General features: G+C 36.0%; 1 pseudogene across 1 annotated transcript; it reads right to left on the bottom strand.

The window, feature by feature from the left end:
- Nucleotides 1-559: 559 nt before the first annotated feature.
- Nucleotides 560-21,250, bottom strand: LOC306652460 (flavin-containing monooxygenase 5-like; annotated as a pseudogene). Its single transcript, XR_013766654.1, has 7 exons — nt 21,045-21,250; nt 18,985-19,147; nt 17,595-17,734; nt 16,223-16,422; nt 12,958-13,307; nt 3,413-3,484; nt 560-1,218 (listed from the first exon to the last, which is right to left on the bottom strand). The product of XR_013766654.1 is annotated as a flavin-containing monooxygenase 5-like (transcript).
- Nucleotides 21,251-21,597: the final 347 nt, after the last annotated feature.

The following is a 21,597-nucleotide window of genomic DNA, read 5'->3' as shown; positions in this document are numbered from 1 at the left end:
AATATTCCTATGTTTTAGACATAACCTCTTTAAATTTTTATTACTTAGAATCTACTTGAAGGAATGGGAGAAAATTAGAGTAGGAGGAGACAAAACACATTTGTAGTTCACATTACAATAGTTGGCAGCTACTTATTTCCTAAAGTAAAATTCTGATTAGATTCAATCTGAAAACTAAGAGATCAAAAAAGATAGGACAACTACTTTAAAAAAATCCCAATTGTCTAAACAAAGTAGAACCCATGGGTTGTTGCTAAATTATTAAAACAACCTATGAGCCTAGAAAGTTGAAAGTAATTTTTTTTATTAAGAAAATAAATACATGTTGCTTAGGGAGAGGAGCAAAAATGACCACTTATCAGGTACATTAGTAAATAATAAGTAAAACAAAATGTCTTATCATAGACAACTATTTTAAGATCATTATTTATATTATCTCTCAGAAAACATAGTTATAATATTAAAAACAAACAAAAATTGAGCTTTTAATAGAAAATCAAATCCTACCAGAAAAATTACATGGAGTCAGCCATTTGTTAGAGATGCTGATTTAGGGTCCCCACCATAATATTTGATAATCAACATGCCTAAGGACATAATATAAAAATGACTAAAGAATTCCCTGAGCTCACAGTCTAGAAATTATTGAAAGAAAAAATTGACAGACTACAAAAGTAAGGGGGGATGAATCAACACAAATGAAAACCCAGGATTTCATTGCAGAAAAAAGCAGAAAGAGGATCAATGCTTCTGAAAGAGAAATAAAAGTATTTTCTGGGAAATTTGAAGCTGAGAGTTGTTCCATCTTGTTAGGTTTGGAAGCCATCTCTAGATTGAGCTTCCCAATGAAAGCCAGGGCATTGACAATGGGACATCTAAAAATAAACCATAATCACCTCAAGGAAAATAACAGCTAACATAAACCTGTCCATTGTCTTTGTTGAAGCTATGGAATTACTCTTTTCAATTACTCCTGTCTTCATAGGCTTCCTGATATGATGATCTGTGGTTAAGGTGGTTTTTCAAACCCCATCACACTTTCCAGGGACATATAGATGAAACTGGAGCAGAGTACATGGTCCCAAAAATAACTGTAATGTTAGCTTGGGGTCAGTGAAGGAAAGAGATAGATTAGGCTTGACTCCCAGCAAAACAGTAATCCCTTCCATGCTATCAATGCAGTCTCCCTGAATGGTATGATATTGGCTCTCCACGTACCTAAAAGTAGAGAAGATAGAAGCCATGGCCTATCAACAAGGCATTCAATTATATGATCAATCAATCAGTGATTTCTGAGTGCTGGTATTGATTTTATATTGGACTATTAGCTGTATTAAATAGTGAAAAAAAGATATTTGTCACCATCCTTAAAGATCTTACAAATCTACTAGTAAGAGATAAGATATGTATACACGTAACAGAACTCAAAGGTTTTGCTAAATTTCGTGGGTTTGAATGTACAATAACTACACAAAAGGGCACTTAAGAGGGAGTTATACTAGGCTTTTGAAGGATTTAAAAGATATAGATAAGATGAGAACAAAGAAAAGTATTAAAAATCAGGGAACAGCAGCAAAGTGAAAGAATAAAGCAGGAATGGGTCAAAGAATATTTATGGTCAATGCCTAAATTAATAGAAAACAAGAATGGACTGCATTGCAGATTCAGAAGACTGATGCAAAAGAGGGAACTCACCACAAAAATCCTCAAACATGGGATTCTCAATTATTTTGATGGCAATGGTGGTGGGGTGGTGGGTATCCACAGATCAGGGCTTCCCAGGGAAAATGTTAATTTGGAATCCTGAAAGGATGAGGAAGGGTGACTTATCCTACAAAAGGACATGGCCCTCCAGATGGATCCAGATGAAATGATTACAAAAAGTGCTTTTGGAGAGCTAAAGAGACTTTTTAGTGGGAAAATGCAGTGAACAGTAAAATATGTGGAAGAAGTGTGACTAGGAGACTTTCACTTGCTACTTTCTGTAATAAAAAGAAGGAACAATGGAACACAAAGGAAATAAGAGGAATGTTAAATTAAGCTGGCTGAGGAATCCAAAAACAAGGACAGAAAAAAATGATTAGAAAATAAATTCTTGAGATGGAATTCTGAAGGAACTGGTAGATGGTCAAGTAGGACTTTATCAAAATGGGGCTGGAGTTTCAAAGAGATTAAATAGGAAAGAATTTGAGAGCTTTGCTCTTTGGAGATGATATTAACTCAGGTGTTTGTATGCATGCTCTTATTTATCTTATAGCAGTAGGTCAAGAGCTGGAGTTTTCATGAAGGTTTCACAAAAGGATTCACTAGTTCCAGCCTTGCAGGATTGTTATGAGGATTAAATAAGTTCCATGTACATGAAATGCTGAATGTAACTGTCAACCCTTAATAAAGTTCAAATTATATCCTTGGGGACTGCTTATAGTAAGAAGGTGGTGGGACAAGAATAAGTCAAAGGAAGGACAGCTGAAAAGTCCAAATAAAACAGTTTAGTGCCAGAAAAGAAGGGAAAGAAAGCACTCCAAGAGAAAATGTTTAAAAATGCCAAGCTCAGTAGTGAAAGACTGGAATCTGGTCATGGATGACTTTCAAGGGAACAGTGTCAGGAGTAAGGAGGTGAGTTTAAAATGCAGGGACTCTGAGGAGCAAGGGGAGAGGACTAAGAGCATAGGATGTAGAAACTTTAGATGTTTTGGCAATGAAAGAGGGGAAGAAAATAGGAGAGCACCTGGTAAGGATAAGAAGATTAAATAAAAAATTACTTTCTCTTCTTCCAAAATAGGGGAGTTATGCTAGTATAGTCAGTTGCAGAAAACCACCATTTTGGGGACTTCAACAATCAATTTCCACTTTTTCTGAATAAAAACAACCCTAGGTTTGAGCTCAAGTTCAGACTTCTGAATCACTGTGTTCACCAAAGCACAAAGCAGCCAGCTGATGTTATTATCTTACCACATCACATTGACTTTTCATGCTCCAAACCAGTCTAACCTGCATGTGCTATTCACCTGATGATAGCCAGGAAAGCAGTCACTTCAGATTTGAAAATCTACTTCACAGATTTGAAATTATTAATTCAACATACTCTTCCTTCCATTGGCAGCTCTATTACTGCTTCAAGTAATTCCTCCCAAAATAACATACCTAACTTTTTTCCATGAGTTTTTTTCTATCTAACTTTTCTTTTAAGTCCTAAACATAGTCTTTGTACACTTTTCTTGAGTTTTCTCTCCTTTCTCATTCACATTGAAACTGTTAGTAATATTTCCCCATTCATTTGTCACCAATATTGTTCCCTTTTTCATCAGAATTCTCAAATTAACAAGAGGAAACTGAAATGTAGTAAAATATTGTTTGAATTAAGAAATATGTAGATAAAATTACCATACATCATCCTGGGAGAATTTCTTATATTTTTGCCATTTCCTCTTGAATTTTAGTTATTCCTGCCATCTTTCACTTTGTGAGAAAAAATTCTTTAGCCCTAAAGAAAAAAATTTAAAATTTGAGTGTAAATTACCTCAGTAAAAACAATGATCCCATTAACAATTACTGTGTTATGAGAAATTCAAAGAAATATAGAATAATTTTCTGTACTCAAAGAGATTATAGTTTGCTTGATTACCCAATCCAGCCACCTTCAAAATATAATAAGTAGAGCATACCTAATTGGCAAAATAGAAATCTGAAATGTTCCACCCCCAATACTCTTTTAATGATGACAAGATGCCACAAGTAGAAAATTCAGCACTTGACCTCATGTGATAGCTCACAGTCAAAAAACAGGCACATTAAAACTCTTGTATAAAATTACCTTATGGCTATGTTTATAAGGTACATATAAAAATAAGTGAATTTCATTTTTAGATTTGGGTTCCATCTCCAAGATAGGCCATTATATATATGCAAATATTCCAAACTCTGAAAATGCATGAATTTCAAAACACCTGTAGTCCTAAGCATTTTGGATAAAGAATATTCACCTGTATCAATATGTGTAGCTTACTTTATTCTGCTTTTTCTTAACATGTTTACTGTACTCTGCTTTCCAACAAATACCTGCCTCCTCCCTAACAGAGTCTTTGAATTGGTATGGACAGATGGAAATGACAAGTGGTCTTAAAAGCACATGGAAAATGAGATACAAGGTCAAAGGAAAGTTGGATGTGGTGACACAACCTGCAATTCCAGCACTTGGGAGGATGAAGTAGGATAATTTGAGTCCAGGGGTTAAATCAGTCTGAACAATGTAATAAAACACCATCTCGAAAAAGGAGGGGTCTGGAGAAATACACCTACACAGGTATCTTAATAACAAATGTATTTTTATACAATGGAGAGTAAAGGAAGTAAACTGCCAGGGTCCAGCCCTAGCAGGAGTCCATGGGTTCCACACTGGTAAATGGGGCGTGGGGAGACAGCGTTGGTGATGGATGGAGAATGAAAGACACAGACTCTAGTTCTGATGCAATCAATCCCACTTTATTCTGGGGAAGGCTGGGTTTATATACACTTTTCTTCAGGCTATTGAAGCCAGAATTGGGAATAGGTAGTTAGTGTAGAAATTGGGGATCGGGTCAAATCAAGGAAATGGAGGCCATAATATCATCTGCCTCTGGAAGTTGAAAACTGCCCCTGGAAGAATGGAATGTCAAGGATCTCCGGAGCCCATTGATTACCAAATTTACCTGCCTTTATCAAGGACTGCAAGCCAGGAGCTGCTAATTAATGCCCCTGGGCCCTTGCCTGCCTGAATCACCTTGTCCCTCCCCCTGCCCATGGCTTCTCACTTAATGCAAAACCAGGCCTAGTCACATAGGCAGAAAGGAGAGATAAGGGGGGGAGAAAACTAGAGAACAAAAGAGAATTTAACCTATAAAAGATGTAGGGTGCGCTCACTTCTGGGGACTTTAGGACATCATCAGCCATGGCCCCCTTCTCCCTGCCAGGAGAAGTCTGTATTATTAGCTTTAAATAAAACCTGCTTAATATGCTTGCCTTGGCGTGCTTCTCTAGTGTTCAATCTTCAACATTAGAAGGAGCAGAACTCGGCACCAGTAAACGGAGGTGTCACTATGATGACAGGCTTATGATTAGTAAAATCAAAGAAGTTTCCAAAGCATAGGCAGGAATTGTTTTTACCAAAAGATTGTGAGAAATCAGTAACTGTACAGATTACAAATATCTAACTAAGTCAATGAGCTAATACAATGTTTATTTTCTTAATATCTAAACTCTATGTGACCTAAAACTATTATTATTCTCATGGTTAAAGCGATAGACAAATAATCTCACATGACCATTTCTACTAGGTCCATCTGATTAATATCTAAATTGCTAAGTTACAGGAGGGCAACAGTCCCAATGGTTCCCATGGCTAAGATTTTTTAAGGAATAGATTACATTGTCTTATGTAGCTCTTTTTCCCAGAACAGGGCATTGTGTACCAATGTTTATTATAGGGGTGACCTATTCTTTGTAGGAAGGAAGGAATGTTGTGAAACCTTATTATTTTACCTTACCACCACACATAAACAAAACCATCATCTGGATTAAACCACCCTGTAGGAGACAGGGGGAGATCTATATCTACCTTCTCTAAGGGCTTGCCTTTAGGGGGGGTAGCAGGGCTTGCCATTGATAAAATAAGCTAGTCCATATCTAGTAGCTACTGTGGGAGGTGCTTTTTGCATACTCATGGTTGGAAAGACAGATGGTTCCATGGCCAAATTTATGTACTGCATTACATGTTCATAACTAGCACCCCAGGAAGAAGACACATCGCACAGTGGTAAAAGATTTTTTACTACTTGTGGCTGAGAAGGAGTTATAGTCCCTAATGTTTTATTAATATTCTTGGGAAATTCTGTAGTATTCCCTTCACCCTCAGTGATTACTACCAAGGAGTAGTATGAGTAATGTAATATTAGAAACATAATGCAGAAAAAGGACCAGAGCCCGGAGGCAAGCATCTGGCATCTCCTGGGACGATGAGTCCTTGCAAACGTCATTCCCCCAGTGGATCCTTGTCAAGCACTGGTTGGGTTGCCAGGCGCCCCCGCAGTAAACATAAATTCTCAATCACATTTTATGCTAAAGTCCTATGGAAGATAAGCCTCACCTTCTATCCTCTTTAATTAGATAGGAGTTTGTGTAGGGGGTAAGACCAAGGGTAACTCATAATACCCAATCTTGACAAATAAATTTAAGCATTAATGTACAGTTCCTGTACTAGGATCTAACATGAAGGACATGGCTAGACAAAGGCAGAATCACATTTAAGTTCATATAAACAGCTATAGCTCAAACAATGAGCCTTTTGCCCAGATATATAGCCTTATGACCAGAAATGTACGCCCTATGCCTGTAGAAAATTTAAGCCACAATCCTAAAGTGTTACTCTATAAAATTCTGGAATGTAGAATTTCAGTATAGGAATGTGTCTTACTCAGTACAATCCTTCTTTCTACAATACAATATAAAGTGATCATCTCATTCCTCCTTAAAAGTCTCTGGTCTTGGAGATTTAACTGCCATCTAAGGAGATGATATAATTGATTGCTGTAGCTGCTGGAACATTATTTTTTGTACTGATCCCCAAATCTATTTCTATTCTACTTGCATCATTGGAAATACCTCTTCCCTCTGGAGCCGCAGAATTGAATTTTAACAACTGACAGGTCTTAAAATATGTAGAAAGCCCCTGTCATAACTGCTTTAATATTCTCATTACCTGGCTAACAAGCACAGGTTTCTTATATAACAGGTTTCATGTTCTCTGCCATTCTAGGTACCCTTGTCTGGGCACACTGCATTAACTATCCTGATATGCTCATCCTGAAACACAGAAGTCAAAAATTCAATACTCAGAGCTTACTGTGTTTTTTTTTTATTTGATGTCTTTTCTCATTTTAGCTACAGAAATTATTACTTATAAATCAGTAAGGAAGAATGGGAATGTTTCCTTTGAAATTAATCACAGGTCTTTTAGGATGCTCAAGAAATACATTTTGAGAGCTTATTTCCAATTAATTCTTACAGGGTATTCATAGAAGTGATATCAAGAAAGTTCTTGGCTGCCATGCAAGAAATTTGCATTTAATGTAGGCTATAGAGAACCACTGAGGGATTTTGACTGGGAGAGAACTCAAATCAGATTTGCAATTTAGAATACATGTCAGAGGGAGTAAATAAATGCAAGTAAATCTTGCATTTATTAGCTTGAAACTTTATGGAGGAGGAGGGGGTGAATATCTATTTCTTGGTGATGAAAGGCAGTCAGTTCATAAACAATAACAAAAATCAGTTAATATTTGATGGACAAAGATTTTTGCAACATTAGATGATGCAGTTCTCTTTGAATTCATTAACTTTCAGTATTATCTTGTTTAGACAAATATTGTATCATATTTCTTATCTCCCTCCAAATCTTGCTCCCCTTTTTATATTCCCAGTTTACAATAATGGCCACAGCACCTGGGCAGATTCTTTTCTCTCTTATCCCCAACATGTATTCTGCCACCAAATCCTTTTAAAAGTTCCTATGAAGTTTCATTCAAGTTTGTCACCTATTCATTTACATTGTTATTGCTTTGGTTTAAAGGCTTCATGAGGTCTTACTTGGACTGACATTCGCATTTTACCCCCTCTAACATATATTCTAAATTGCAAATCTGATTTGAGTTCTCCTCTCCCAGTTGAAATCTTTCAGTGGTTCTCTACAGTGTACATTAAAAAAAAAGAAAAAAAAAACTTCTTGCATGGCAGCCAAGAACTTTCTTGATATCACCTCTATGTGTACCTTTGACTTCATTTTCCTTCAATTACTTGTAATACCCAGAACTCAATTTACTGTCATTTTCCCCTAACTTTATATAAATATTGGTGATTTTCCCATTCATATGTCAAAATTTTCTTTTTTCTTTTAGTATAAAGCCATGGAAGAATTGGGTACTTGTTGCCCACTGTCCCCATAGCAGCTCCTCTATATTGTTACTAGACCATCTGCTTAGGATGCAGTAAATATGTGTGAAGTGAATGAACACATTAAATGTTTGTTTCTTGTCTATCTTCCTTCTATGACTCTGAGTTCCATGAAAATAGGAATTTTTTGTTTTTCTGTTTTTTTTTCTGAACCTAGGATATCATATATACTGAGGGATCAGTAAATGTTTGCTGAAAATGTTGTTGAAGAACAGTGAGGAATTGAAGTTCATTTTCCCAGGGTCCCCAAGACAATGGGGAATGAAGAGAGGCTAAATTAAACTCTATGGTAAGGGGTCTTTCAAGCTCTACCCTCAGTTGTAAGGCATGTTGTACTTGTGTAATCCTGACTTTCTGAAATCGTGACTTGCCCTACACATCTTGGTATAATGTTACAAGAGAAAAGAGATATGGTTGTCATACTGGTCTTCCAGACCAGTTCAGCCTTTTAACATGAAGAGAAATTGGCCAAGGCACTTGATAAGCTGAGATCTTATGAAGTTTCTACTACAGAATTCAGAACTTCATTTGCTTGAAGGCCATACTGTATTCATTAGAAGTGACATTTATTAGATATCTTCTATGTGCTAGGCATTGGTCTAGCCTTGGAATAGAAAGGTAAATAAACATGATTATTTAAAGAGCTTTCAATATACTAATAAAGGAGGGAAAATATGCATAGGTTTGTCCTGTATAAACAGAAAGTAAAGGGAGGGCATACTAAGAAGAGAACATCAGAAACAAAAGCTCTGGGTACAAGTATATCTGCTATATTGTTGCTTAGTGAGTAAGTCATCAGGTGCTTCTAGAAGTCTTGATGTGTGGTAAAGACTAATAAAAAATGAACCTGAAAAAGCAATTTGTACCAATCTGTGGTATTTATACCAATCTGTGGAACCTAAATGTCTCCCTATGACATTATACTTCCTGGTAATACAAAGGATTGGTATAACTTGATATGGTTTTCGAGGAAAGAAAGTTGCTGAGTGAAGGAACCCTTGTGAGACTGGCAAAACAGGCAAAGAACAAAGATACTTGATTTCATTCATGGCAAGAACGTGGGTTCAATGTTATAGAAAAGGGTGGAATATTTCCCTTGACAAGAGGGCAATAATTCCAGAGAATGAAGGAAGAAGGAAAATGGGATTTAGCAGAGGGAATACATAACAAAGAAGAGGACAGACTGAGCTGGGCAGGCTTGAAAGACTAGGAGAAACTAGGTGAAAGATGAACTAGTGAAGATAAAATTCAGGGATGAGAAAGACAAGAATTTGGTAGGTAGACAGGTAAGTCATGGCTAGAAAAATAACTCAGGGTTCCTGTTGGAAGTTTGGTAAAGTCATAGGGATTCTTCCAAAGATTTCCTTTCTGCAAAAGTTGGAAGAATGTGTGCTAGGCTTCTGCTACCATAAGAAGCTGAAATTTTTGTACATTTTTCCTTTGGATCATCTACTCTCATACCCATAATACAGATTCTTCCAAATACTCATTTTTCCAATTTCTCTTTACAAGTTACTTGGGTATGGAATAAGAGTCCCATTTGCTTCAAGCATACTAACATGCTTTGTCCTATGTTAATAAATTTTTCTCCCCTTACTTATTGATCTAAATAAAATGTCCATTTAATATGACTAGAATTAAGCCAACCATGGGTTACTTGCATTTGGTGGTCCAGTACTCTTAAATAGTACATGACCTATTGCATAAACTGTAAGGAAGTAAGAAATGTCAGACATTTGGAAAGATGTTTTTACCTATTAACTATATAGCACTATGTTTTTTTCTTTCTGACATCATGAGGATCTCACTAGTAAACAGTAAGCTATAATTCCAGTGAAAACACTGAATAGTTTTAATTGAATATTAGTAATGATAACAAATTTTATTATAATAATTACAGGATCAAAGAGGTTCTTTAGAAAGAAACTTCAAAGTCATCTAGCTTCTCTCTATTCTGAGGCTTAACTCTCCTCCATTCACCTCTGTTCAAATGGCCATCTAGCCATGTGACATTCTTTTGCTATTATGTTTGGTTTTCTCACAATTTCAGAGGCTTCTCAAGAAAAGGTCTTGTTGATCTTGGTATTAGACTAAAAACCCTGCCCCTATTAGAAGTAAAAGAAGGCCCAAATCTCAATCATGTCGGCTCAGGAACTGACATCCTCCATAAGACTCCTAATGCAGAAGAAAAATCAAGAATCAATAAATGGGATGGTATCAAATAAAAAGCTTCTTCACAGCAAAGGTAACAATCAAAAGAGCTCTCAGAAAGGTAGAAAATCTTTAACATCTACACCTCAGAGCATTAATCTCAAGGATATACAAAGAATTCAAAGAGCTTAATAACAAAAATCCCCAAAAACTCAATCGATAAATGGGCAAAGAAACCAAACAGACACCTCACAGAAGAAATGCAAATGGTCAAAAATATGATGGTCAACATCTCTAGTAATGAGAGAAATGCAAATTAAAACTATACTGAGAGTTCATCTCAGTCAGAAATATATCAAGAATACAAGTAACCGTAAATGTTTGCAAGGATGTAGGGGAAAATGTTCACTCATACATTGCTGGTGGACTGCAAACTTGTGCAACCACTGTAGAAAGCAGTATGGAGATTCCTCAGAAAACTTGGAATGGAACCACCATTTTACCCCATTATTCCATTCCTTGGTTTATACCCAAAGGACTTAAAATCATCAGACTACAGTGACACAGCCACATCAATGTTTATAGCACTCAATTCATGATAGAAAAGCTATGGAACCAACCTAGATGCCCTTCAACAGATGAATAGATAAAGAAAATGTGGCATATATACACAATGCAATATTATTCAGCCATAAAGAAGAATGAAATTATGGCATTTGCTAGTAAATGGATGGAATTGGAGAATATCATGCTAAGTGAAATAAATCAGGACTAGGGTTGTGGCTCAATGTTTGAGTGCTTGGTTAGCATGTGTTGTAGGACCCCCCCAAAAAAGGAGACCCTTACTCCCTTACTCTCGAGTGTCAGGATGGCGCGCTCCAGGAATCACGAGAGACCGGCTTCATGCAAAAGCACGAGGCACTTTAATAATGGAGCTCCGGGCCAACACAACACGTATCTCACGCAGGAGATAGAGGAGTCGACCCCGAGGCTCAGAAATCAGGGGTTTATATAGGAAAAATTAGGGAGTTTGGCGCGGGTACACACAATTGGCTGATTCAAACATAAGCAGGCTAATTTTGGCACATGATTACATCAGCAAGTAGTACGTGCAAATTAACATTCCAGTAATGTGGTAGGGCAGTTTATTTTGGTTAACAGGTGGTCAAGTTAACCTTAAAGAAAAGGGAAGAAGGGGGAAAGTGGGTGACACCAGATGATCCACAGCCTTGTGGAGATTGTTTATCCTCCATGGCCACTTAGTTTTTGATGATTTGGCAGTCTTATTTTAGGCTTGTTTAGGTATGTTCAGACCTCAAGCCTGTCCCTCTTTGTTTCTTTTCCTAAGTTTATTTGCTAGACTACAGATTCTGTGCTTTAATTATGGGCACTTAAATTTTAACTCCTTCAGTGTGAAGTACTGGGTTTGATCCTCAACATCACATAAAAAATGAATAATATAAAGGTATTATGTCCATATACAACAAAAAAATATTTTAAAAAAGAAATTAACCAGCCCCAAGAAATAAAAGCCCAAAGTACTCTCTGATATGTGGATGATAACTTATAACAGGGGAGGGTAGGGAGGAAAAGTAAGGACGTTCACTGGATTAGACAAAGGGGAATGAAGGGAAAGGAGGAGGGATGAGAATGGGAAAGAGAGTGGAATGAATTAGACATAACATTCCTCTGCTTATATATGAATACAAGACCAGTGTAATTCCACATCATGGTCAACCACAAGAATGGGATCCAAATTGGAATGGGTTGCATTCCATGTATGTATAATATGTCAAAATACACCTTACTATCATGTATATCTAAAAACAACAAATTAAGAAAAAACCTTTATATGAAAAAAAAAGGAAAAGGTCTTGTCTTTTTTTATTTTTTAATGTTAAGCTGATATTATGCAACCCTCAAGATTTCATTCCTTGTTTCTAGTTTGACTCTTTGCCCTACTAAATAGGTTATTCCTTCAAATATTTGAAGGGAACTCTCAGATCTCCCCCAGATCTTAACTTATTTTGCCTAAACGTCTCCAGCAAATTCATCTGCATTTCACATGATATGTTTCCACATTCGTTAAATCATTCTTATCTCTCTCCTTATTCATTGAATTCCAGTTTCAATTTTATAATGTTTTCAGGTGGTAGTCTGATCAGTTTAGAGAACAATTATGTGTTCTGGGACATAATAATTTTTTGATGATGCTAGATTTAATCATGCCTTTTAGAAGCCTTATCCTCTGCTGACTCATATTGAGCCTACTATCACAAACCTCAAAGTTTTTTTTCTAGTACTCCTAACCAAAACTGAAAGAAGGTATGTAAAGAGGGTGTGAGGATTTGAAAGTTGAATATTCTACATTCTGGACTAGTCTCCTACCAGGTGTTAACTTGCTGCCTGAAACTAAGTCACACCATTTCTATGTTTGACATTTTCTATAATGAAAGATGCATTCTTTTACTTCACAAATACATGCCAGTTGTCCAAAATTTAGATGAGTGGAATCATCTGGGGAACAATTTTGTCAAAAAATCTTATGCCTGTCCCACCCAGATGTACTGAATAAACATTACCAGGGATGAGATCAAAGCATCTCTAAGTTTGGAAAATATCCCAGGTGATTCTAATATAAGTTTATGATTATCAATTACTACTTTAGAGTCACTTAAAAATAAATGTTCTAGTAATAACTTTATGCCAGATATTACGGAACCCTCAAGATTTCAGTCATACATACTGCTATTTAAAAGCAAGTACATAAACACAATTAAACATAATCAAGTAATTAAATTGTCAATTTGTACAGTCACTTACCTTTAAATACTTGAGTGACCCAGCATCCTTGGAGCTCTGCAATGGACAAATTGTCTCCTAAGGGTTAAATCAGGCCAATGATAGCAAGAATTGACTTTTCTAGGTTGGGGGAAGACCTTTTGATATGGGAATATCTTGTTTTTGACCACTTTGATGGAAACTTCAAGAAAAGCAAAGGCAAACCTACAGCCTGTGGCAAAGATAACAGCATCAATGTCATTCTCTCTGGAGCCATCCTCAAATATGGCAGCTGTCTCTGTGAATTCCTTCACATTTCCTTTCACTTTTACCAAGCCAGAAATTATATATTTGGCAGATCATCATTTATTGTTGGATGCTGGCTCAGAGCTCTATGAGTGCCAATAAAGATGAAGAGGAGAAATGAGAGTGACCAAGAGAGAGGAAAAGATGGGGAAAGAGAGAAATAAATCATGTAAGTAATTTTTTGCTTTGGTGGAGGTGGTTACATAATGTCAATGGTTTCCACTCAGTCTACAATTGATTTTTGGAAAAGTTCTACTTTATACCAATTCTACTGTACATCAGCTTTTCAGGGCAAAAGCTGAACCCTAAAAGTCACTGAAAGGGGAATGTACTGGAGAAGTGAAGGAAGAAGAGTCTTATTTGAGGAATGCATATATGGTTTCTTATGTAATACTAACACTCTGTGGTATCATAAGGCCATAGGCTAATAGTTTCTGTCCACATATCATTAAGTCTGGCAGAACTTCTCTGTTAATATTCTATTCAGTTCCATTTCTAATTCCAAAGTCCCAAGAGATAGATTTAGAATTTCATTTCCCAAACTATGTAATAAATACATACATATAGCAATTTAGAATTTAAATTACATTTCCATGCATTATCTTTACAGTCACACAAACTCTATGAAGGAGATAGGATAGGTGTCATTATCTAGGTTGTATAGATGTGGAAACCGAAGTCAAGAGAAGTGAAGTGACTTGACCAATGGTATACAGCCTAGTATTTTAGAATTTCTATTAAAATACCTTTCTATAAACTCTGTTGGGATAGTTTGGACCTATTAAGTAGTGTTTTCTAGAGACAGCATGGAATGAGGGATCAAAATAAGTAAGCCAGGTTTCCAGTATCTTGGGTCTTTTAAAAAAAGTCTTAATTCAGTTTTAAAACAGTCTTAATTTCTGAATTTTAAGTCAGTATGCTGTGACAGTCCTCATTCCATTATCTTCCTGGCCTAGCCTCAGAAATATTATATGGTTTACAACTATCCTTGATTTGTTGAATTTAATTTGCTTTGATTCTTACCTTTTGGAAGATTATTTTCTGAATCCAACCTCATGATTTTATTTTTCTCTCTAAACCTATTCCCTTTCACTAGCAGTACCACCATTTACATAGATGGTCAAGTCACAAAACTGTCTCATATCTGCTTACCAAGTTTATGCTCTTTATTCCTTAAAAAGGAAGATTACCCAGAATAGTTTTGTTTCCTCCCTATCTCCTCTGAACTATTACAGTTGTCTTTAGGCCTCCCTTCCTATCTGCCTTCTATACCATTTGCCTTAGAATAGAAAGGCAAGTAAACATGATTTTAGGATACTCAGTTTAGAAAAAGAAAATAAAAAGCTAGAAAGAATATTATCTGTTCAGGAGCTGTGGTCATTCTACAATACTTTTATTACAGATTTATTATTATATCACTAACTTGCTTAAATTCTAGTCAAGTGCTCTGCCACTGAGCTAAATACCTAACCCCCAAACTTTTATTTAGCAGAGCATACAAAAAGTTTCTTATCTGATAGACCTAGAGATATATTCAACTACTCTTCTACCTTTGCCATATAGTCTAGATATATCAGACTATGTGCAGGTCTCAGGCTATAATGTTCCTTTGGCTATTCTAAGATATTATGATTAGAATGCTACATGCTAACACTATTTACCTACCTCTTATTATTCCATAACACCTCAATTATTTTGCAACTACAAAAGATATTCATACTTAAATAACTCAATAAAAAAGTTGTTGGGAAATACAGCATCCAAGTATCATCTCACCAATTAATTTCAAATTGCTGAGGCAATTTAGCAAGGACTTAAGCGAGTTAGTGAGACCTTGTCTCAAAAAATGCAAAGGGCTGGGAATATAACTCAGTGGTAAAGTGACTCTGGGTTCAAACCCTAGTACCCAAAGAAAAAAGAAAAGAATATTATTGGGACATCTGTGAAAATTTAAGTATGCCAACATTATAGATAATGTATTTTATCAATGTTAAATTTCCCAAATGTGATAATTGTATTATGGTATGTAACAGAGTGCCCTTTTTCTTATGTATATATTAATGATTTTTACTTACTTTTAAAAAAATGAACTTAAGTATGAATGTATACTACATATTGTTTGGATCTTTCTATCTTCTAAAAGGGAAAACAGAAAAAGCAAATATGACCATATTTGATAGGTGAACCTAGGTAAAAGATATATGAATATTCAATGTATTTATTATTGAACTGCTTTTTTGTAGATCTGAACATTTTCAAAAATGAGAAATTAGACAGAAAAAAATCATTTAAAGTCAGTATATAGAAATGATTTCACAATGGTCCTCCTGGCTGTATGAGAACCTCATTCTTTATACTCTGCATCCTATGCATTTCTTTGTCATATCCTGTTGTCTGTCTTCTCATTTATATTTTTAAGGTAAGATCCATTATGAAGTCTTCCATTTGTTACTCATGTTTTCCTTGTGCAAATTACTTAGTTTCTCTTAGTTTCAATTTTTTCATTCTGTAAAATGGACATTAAAATGTATGGACTCCCTGGGCCATTTGTGAGGGTTAAATGAGATAATACATAAAACTCATCACTGTGCTTGTCTTTAAAAACTCTTCAAAAAAGGTAAGGTATTATTTCTATGATCATGTCTTTTCTCTCTGTATTCCATGCCCAATATAATGCCTTGCTCACAACAGGTGCCCCATATTTGTTGACTGACTGAATGATGCACTGCCCTGTACTACCTTTCTGTTGTTGTTGGGCACAATATACAAAGAATTGATACCTGAAAGAATAAGAAAATGGTTAATGCCAATGAGAATAAATTACAGAAATCCTTTAGACCAGCAGATCTTGTTCTTCTGTGGTTGATAAGATAAAAATTGAATTTCAAATTCTCTGGATTTTCTTAATGTATGGGTAGAGATAGCTCTCTTACCCTGTGTGAACAATCTTTGATCTTGTATCTTAGCCATTATCAACTCTATTCCCATCCTGAGAACATACCTGTGTTTAGGCTTCAGGCCAAACATTTCATAATCAAATCTTTGACTCATACTTTTTTCCAAAAATGTATTTGTTAATGCTTTGCCACATATCTTTGATATAAGATGTTTAAATTCAGAAAAGTGTACCACATCAAAAGGATATCCATGGTCCCCTACAGGATTCAGGATTCAAACCCCACTCCTGGTACTGAGGAATACCTAAGGCATGGAAAATATTGTTTACTTTTATCATACTGGTTCACAATCTGAAAGATTCAAGATTACATTCAAACTCACTAGTGTGGCATTTTAGTTCTGTGCAATCTTTTAAACAAAATTTCCTGCCTTTTCCTTCCCAAACACTGTCCAAGAATATATCTCATTGTGATCCACCACTATGTTTCTGTTTAAAGTTAATGTGCTTGAAAAGTTCTCCTCTTTTAAATTCTCCTCAGCCCATCCAGATCAAGTTGGCTTCCTCTATGAGAACACCACTGACCTTTCGGGCTGAGAATTCTCTCTCCATCCTCTGAACTTCATTAGCTCTTACCACCTACAGGACTCATTAAAAATCATGGAATAGGCTGGCCTCAGTGGTGCATGCCTATAATCCCAGTGTCTCCAGAGGTTGAGGCTGGAGGATCATGAGTTCAAAGCCAGCCTCAGCAATTTAGCAAGGCCCTAATCAACTCAGTGAGACCCTGTCTCAAAATAAAATATAAAAAGGGCTGGGGAAGTGGCACAGTGGGTAAGTGCTGATATCCATATATTTTTGGAAAGATTAGATTGCTTCTTTTTTTTTCCATTTGAGTGGCAAAAAGGAAACTCACCCACCATCCTGTTAAGTAAAAGATTTAATTACCAAAATGTGCCTTCCTTCATATGAGAACATGGCATTTCTTCTGGCCAATGGACAATTTACACTCTCAATATTGCATTTACACAAACTCTTCCAGCAAATACCTGGTCTTCATCAAAGCCAGAGAGAGGCTAACTAGGATTCTTATTATTTTTTTTTTTGTAGTTGTAGATGGACAGTATGCCTTTGTTTTATTTGTTTATTTTTCTGTGGTGCTAAGGATGAAACCCAGTGTCTCACAAATGCCAGGCCTTGCCAGTGAGCTACAGCCCCAGCCCTAACTGGGATTCTGAGTGCAGTCTGAAGCAGTGAACATTATTCCTTAGCATAAAGCCAACTGAATAGTGGCACTCTAACTAGTAATCATGCCTCTCCATTAGCATCGATCATGATGCCAATTGAGGCAATGAAACCAAGCCCCATATTTGCCACTGGTACTGATGGGCAATGTGCAGCCATCCATAAGCTGTTGGGTCTACCTTCTTGATAAGACTGAAGATAGAATGAAGCAAAGCAAATCATTGACTCAAACCTCCTTGGCTGTGTAGCTAATCTGTACAGTCAGATGTCCTCCAGAATTCCCAACAATTATAAAGAATCTATTTTCCAGCAAATGACTTTGGGTTTTTATAGTCTTGACTATGGAAGTACTGTCCTTGAACTTCTCATTTCCTGTAAGAGAACATAAAATAATTTTTGGATGATAGTTTATATGATGGATATCATTTGTAAAACCATTCTTTTGTAGAATTTAAAGTTGAAGAACATTTTATCCATATTATCACACTTTATTCAGCTATTCTTGTCATTCTGAATACTTTTGCTTAATTTTTTCTTCCATAGCTCCAGAATAGTAACTTGTGATTCCTTTATTATAAGTACTTTTTATTTTGTATTTGCAGACTCACAAATCCAAATTGTCTCACAAAATTGCCATTCTCTTTTGTCTTATCATTCCTTTAGATACACACTCCCATTTCAATTAGAGTGTATATGTTTCTGTATACTCTAGGATATACATTAAGTGCATTTTTTAGAAAAAAAAAGTTCAGGACCGAAACTGAAACTAAATTATTCAAGCTTTCATTTAACCCTTAGAAACTCAATATTTGTTTGTTTCCTAGATCACTGAAAAATTCCACATCTGAACCAATGCTGTGTAAGAGATCCACAGTCTTCCTTTTTGATCCTTAAGAAGACCAAAGTCATTGTGAAACTAAATTTAATTATGTTCTACTTGTCAAAAATACATACGTTCCCAAAAATTTGCTGTAAGTTGGTTTCATTATTGTGAAAACATGACAAGTACTTACATAAGCATAGATTGTTTAGGCCAGTCAATCAATTGGCCTCCTGATGCCATCAAGACCCACAATAAACATGAGACATATGAGGCTAGTTGGTGTAACATGGCAGTCTGCTTTACAGTAAATGTTTCTATAAGTAGAAACAGTACACTCTACGCTAAATATAGTACAGTAAATACATAAACCAGTAACATGGTGGTTTATTTTTATTATATACCACATACATAATTGTGTGAGCTATAATTTTGTACAACTTCAGTGCAGATAGGTTTATACATCAACATCACCATGATATTATAATGGCTATGATACTGCTCAGCCAATGGGAATTTTTCAGTCCACATTATAATCTTATGGAATCACCATTCTGCATGTTTTCCAGCCTTGACTGAAATGGCATTACATGGTGGCATGATTGTTCACAGACCTCTAAACTCTAAAATTACCATTGCCCAAATAGCAATAAAACAAATTATCCCATTTTCAAGGGAACATGCACAATCAGGGTAAGCCTTATTTCACCCCAAAGTAAAAATCACTCAGACCACAACCTTCTATTCCTCAGTGTCAAAGGCATGGCTTGAGGGTATACCTCCTTTCTGGAAGGTCACTCACCTGGAAAGCTTTCCAGGGGTAAGTGAGCTTTAGTGTGATGGCCAGTGCAAAGCATGACTCCATCAAAGATATTAACCTCCTTTTTCCCTTCACACTCAGTGACCACCTCCCATTGGCCTGAAGTAGAGAAATCAGGCTTCTTCTTCACACTGTACACAGTGATCTGAAAGCAAAGTAACATACACAGGGTACTGTAACCATAGCCAGTACAATGTGTATCTTCCCAGACATGACTTATCCTGCAAAATGTTACACAAAATGTTGATACTGCAGGTACCATCACATTATTAGGGTCCTTGCAAGAATATTTGATTTTAATACTCCATAAAAAACAGTTTTGTTTGAGGTTGTGGTCCAAATGAGAAGACTTCTATAAGGCACATAAAGTAAAATGGAGTTGACAGACTAATGTACTCTCCTGTGCCTCTAGAAAAGTAGGATTTGCGAGAATGTTTAGTCTCTGCCTTAAGACATTGTAGCACCTGAATAAATACTGAATTTCTCCTGTACTTCTGTGACACTCTGTGCACTAAACACCTATTCCTCCACTAACCCCAGACATCCCCAAGTTCTCTGATGTCTTCTGACACTAAAATTCTATTCTCTTTGACTAACCTCAAACATGTGACTATGAGGCTCCCTTTCATGTTAGAGCAGGAAAATATTTCAGTGGCTCTTATTTCTTTACAGGAATCTCTCTATGCCTTTTACATATGCCCACTTTACAAGTAATTATAGAGAAAGAGGCTATGATATAGGAAAATAGTGGTATCATTTTTAGTTTTTTTTTAAAAAAGAAATAAATATGGGTTACTCTGCAAGCCGAAGGAAACATCAAGAATGCACTTGAATGGGCTTCTAGGGCCTTGGGTTTAATGTCTTGGTTGAATAATAGAGACACTAAGACTTAACCATCCTTTATAGTTCCTATCATGTGTTTTTACACAAGGTGGTGCTTCTACTTGGATCATCCTTTTATTCCTTCTTCATTTGGTAGACTTCGTTTTATTCAAGAATCAGCCTGGACATTATCTTCTCTAAAAATCTTTCCTGGAACTTGATTCCTCTTCCCTGATGGGTTAAACATCCCTCTTCTGAGCTGCAATGTATAGATCTGTATAGCACTTATCACTTGGTTTATTACTTATATGTATAATAATAATTTTCTTCATTTTTATGTGTCTTTAAGCACGATTACTTAGTTAAGTTACTTATTTTTTTGTCTTTGCATCATCACTGCTTAGTAAAGTAACAAACTTGTTCAAGAACTGTCACCTAAACAGGTCAGAGATGCACCACTGTGCTGTAAATGACTGGCTTTGGAAATTGTCACCAGATAATACCATTTTATTATTGTTGCTAAACAGAAAAAGGTGGAAGGTTTGGGCTTTAAGCCAGGTGACATATCTGTTTATGGTCATGATTATAAATTATGGAAAAATCACAGCAGACTTTAGAGAAGAAAGGAACCAAAAGTCCTACAGTACAATCATCTTCTTTTACATAAAAAGAAAATTATGATAAATTCAAGTTGAGAAACTAACTCATCTCAGGTCACAAGTTAATCAGTGGTAAAAACAAGGGCCAGAATTCAGGGGTTTGTTTCCTAATTCAGTGTTCTACTCTGTCCACCAGATTTAACTTCTTTGCTTCCTCAATAACTTCCCAGTCACTAAGTACTTCACCAGGTGGTTTTGGTGATCACATAAAATAATATATTGAAAACTACTTCAGAAAGTATAAAAGAATAAAGCAATAGTGGAAAAATTGTGGAACCAGAAATATTTATAATTCCCATACCTATTCATTTCCCTCATCTCCTTTACTATAAGCAGCATGTGAAATGAAGACAATGAAAATACTGGTGGCAGGTATTTTTCTATATCTTCAGCCAAAATATATGATTCCCAGGGGTATTTTAGAGAGAGAACAAAGAGTGGAGTCTTTGTACTTGAGCATATCAAGCTAATATTTACACGTAAGCACTGGTAAATGAAGCCATATTATTCATTTACTTGATGAAGAACTTCAAACACAAAGACATCCACAAAACTGTCTACCTTGAACTGGATAAACTTTAAAAGTTTGAAGTCTTTTGCATACATCCTGAAATACTCGAGGACCTAGGAATTTTGCATGAAGTTAAGATCTGGGATGCTGTAGTCACTGAAGCACATCATCTCCTTAGAAGAATTGATGATCACCAATTTTAAATGCTGAGTCTTCCTCCTTCAGGATTTTCCTGCAGTAAATTAGAAGTATTCATGGCAACTTGAGAACTAATTTCATGATTTACAAATAGCCAGTGAACAGTTGAAAATTTCCTGAAATAAATGCCAATTCAAACAAATGCACACATACACCACCTCCATACATCTCCCAGTACTTGTGCCTCTGTGTAGTTCCTTCCCCTTGAATCTCAGTATCTTTATGACTTGCTTTTGACAACAGTATAGAGTTGAAATGCCACTGAATGACTGCCAATACTAAATAATAAGTAGCCTTGCAGCTTCTAAGGTGTCTTAGAAGACTTACTTTGGTGGAACCTAGCAGCCATGTAAGAAGTTAGCTTTTGTAGCTGCAACCCAATGAGAAAGAATTCTTTTGGCTCAT

Source organism: Sciurus vulgaris (genome assembly GCF_902686455.1).
Source record: "Sciurus vulgaris genome assembly, contig: HiC_scaffold_237_arrow_ctg1, whole genome shotgun sequence".
NCBI classification, from domain to species: domain Eukaryota; kingdom Metazoa; phylum Chordata; class Mammalia; order Rodentia; family Sciuridae; genus Sciurus; species Sciurus vulgaris.
The sequence above is the reverse complement of the archived record's forward strand: the minus strand, read 5'-3'. Positions and strand labels throughout refer to the sequence as shown.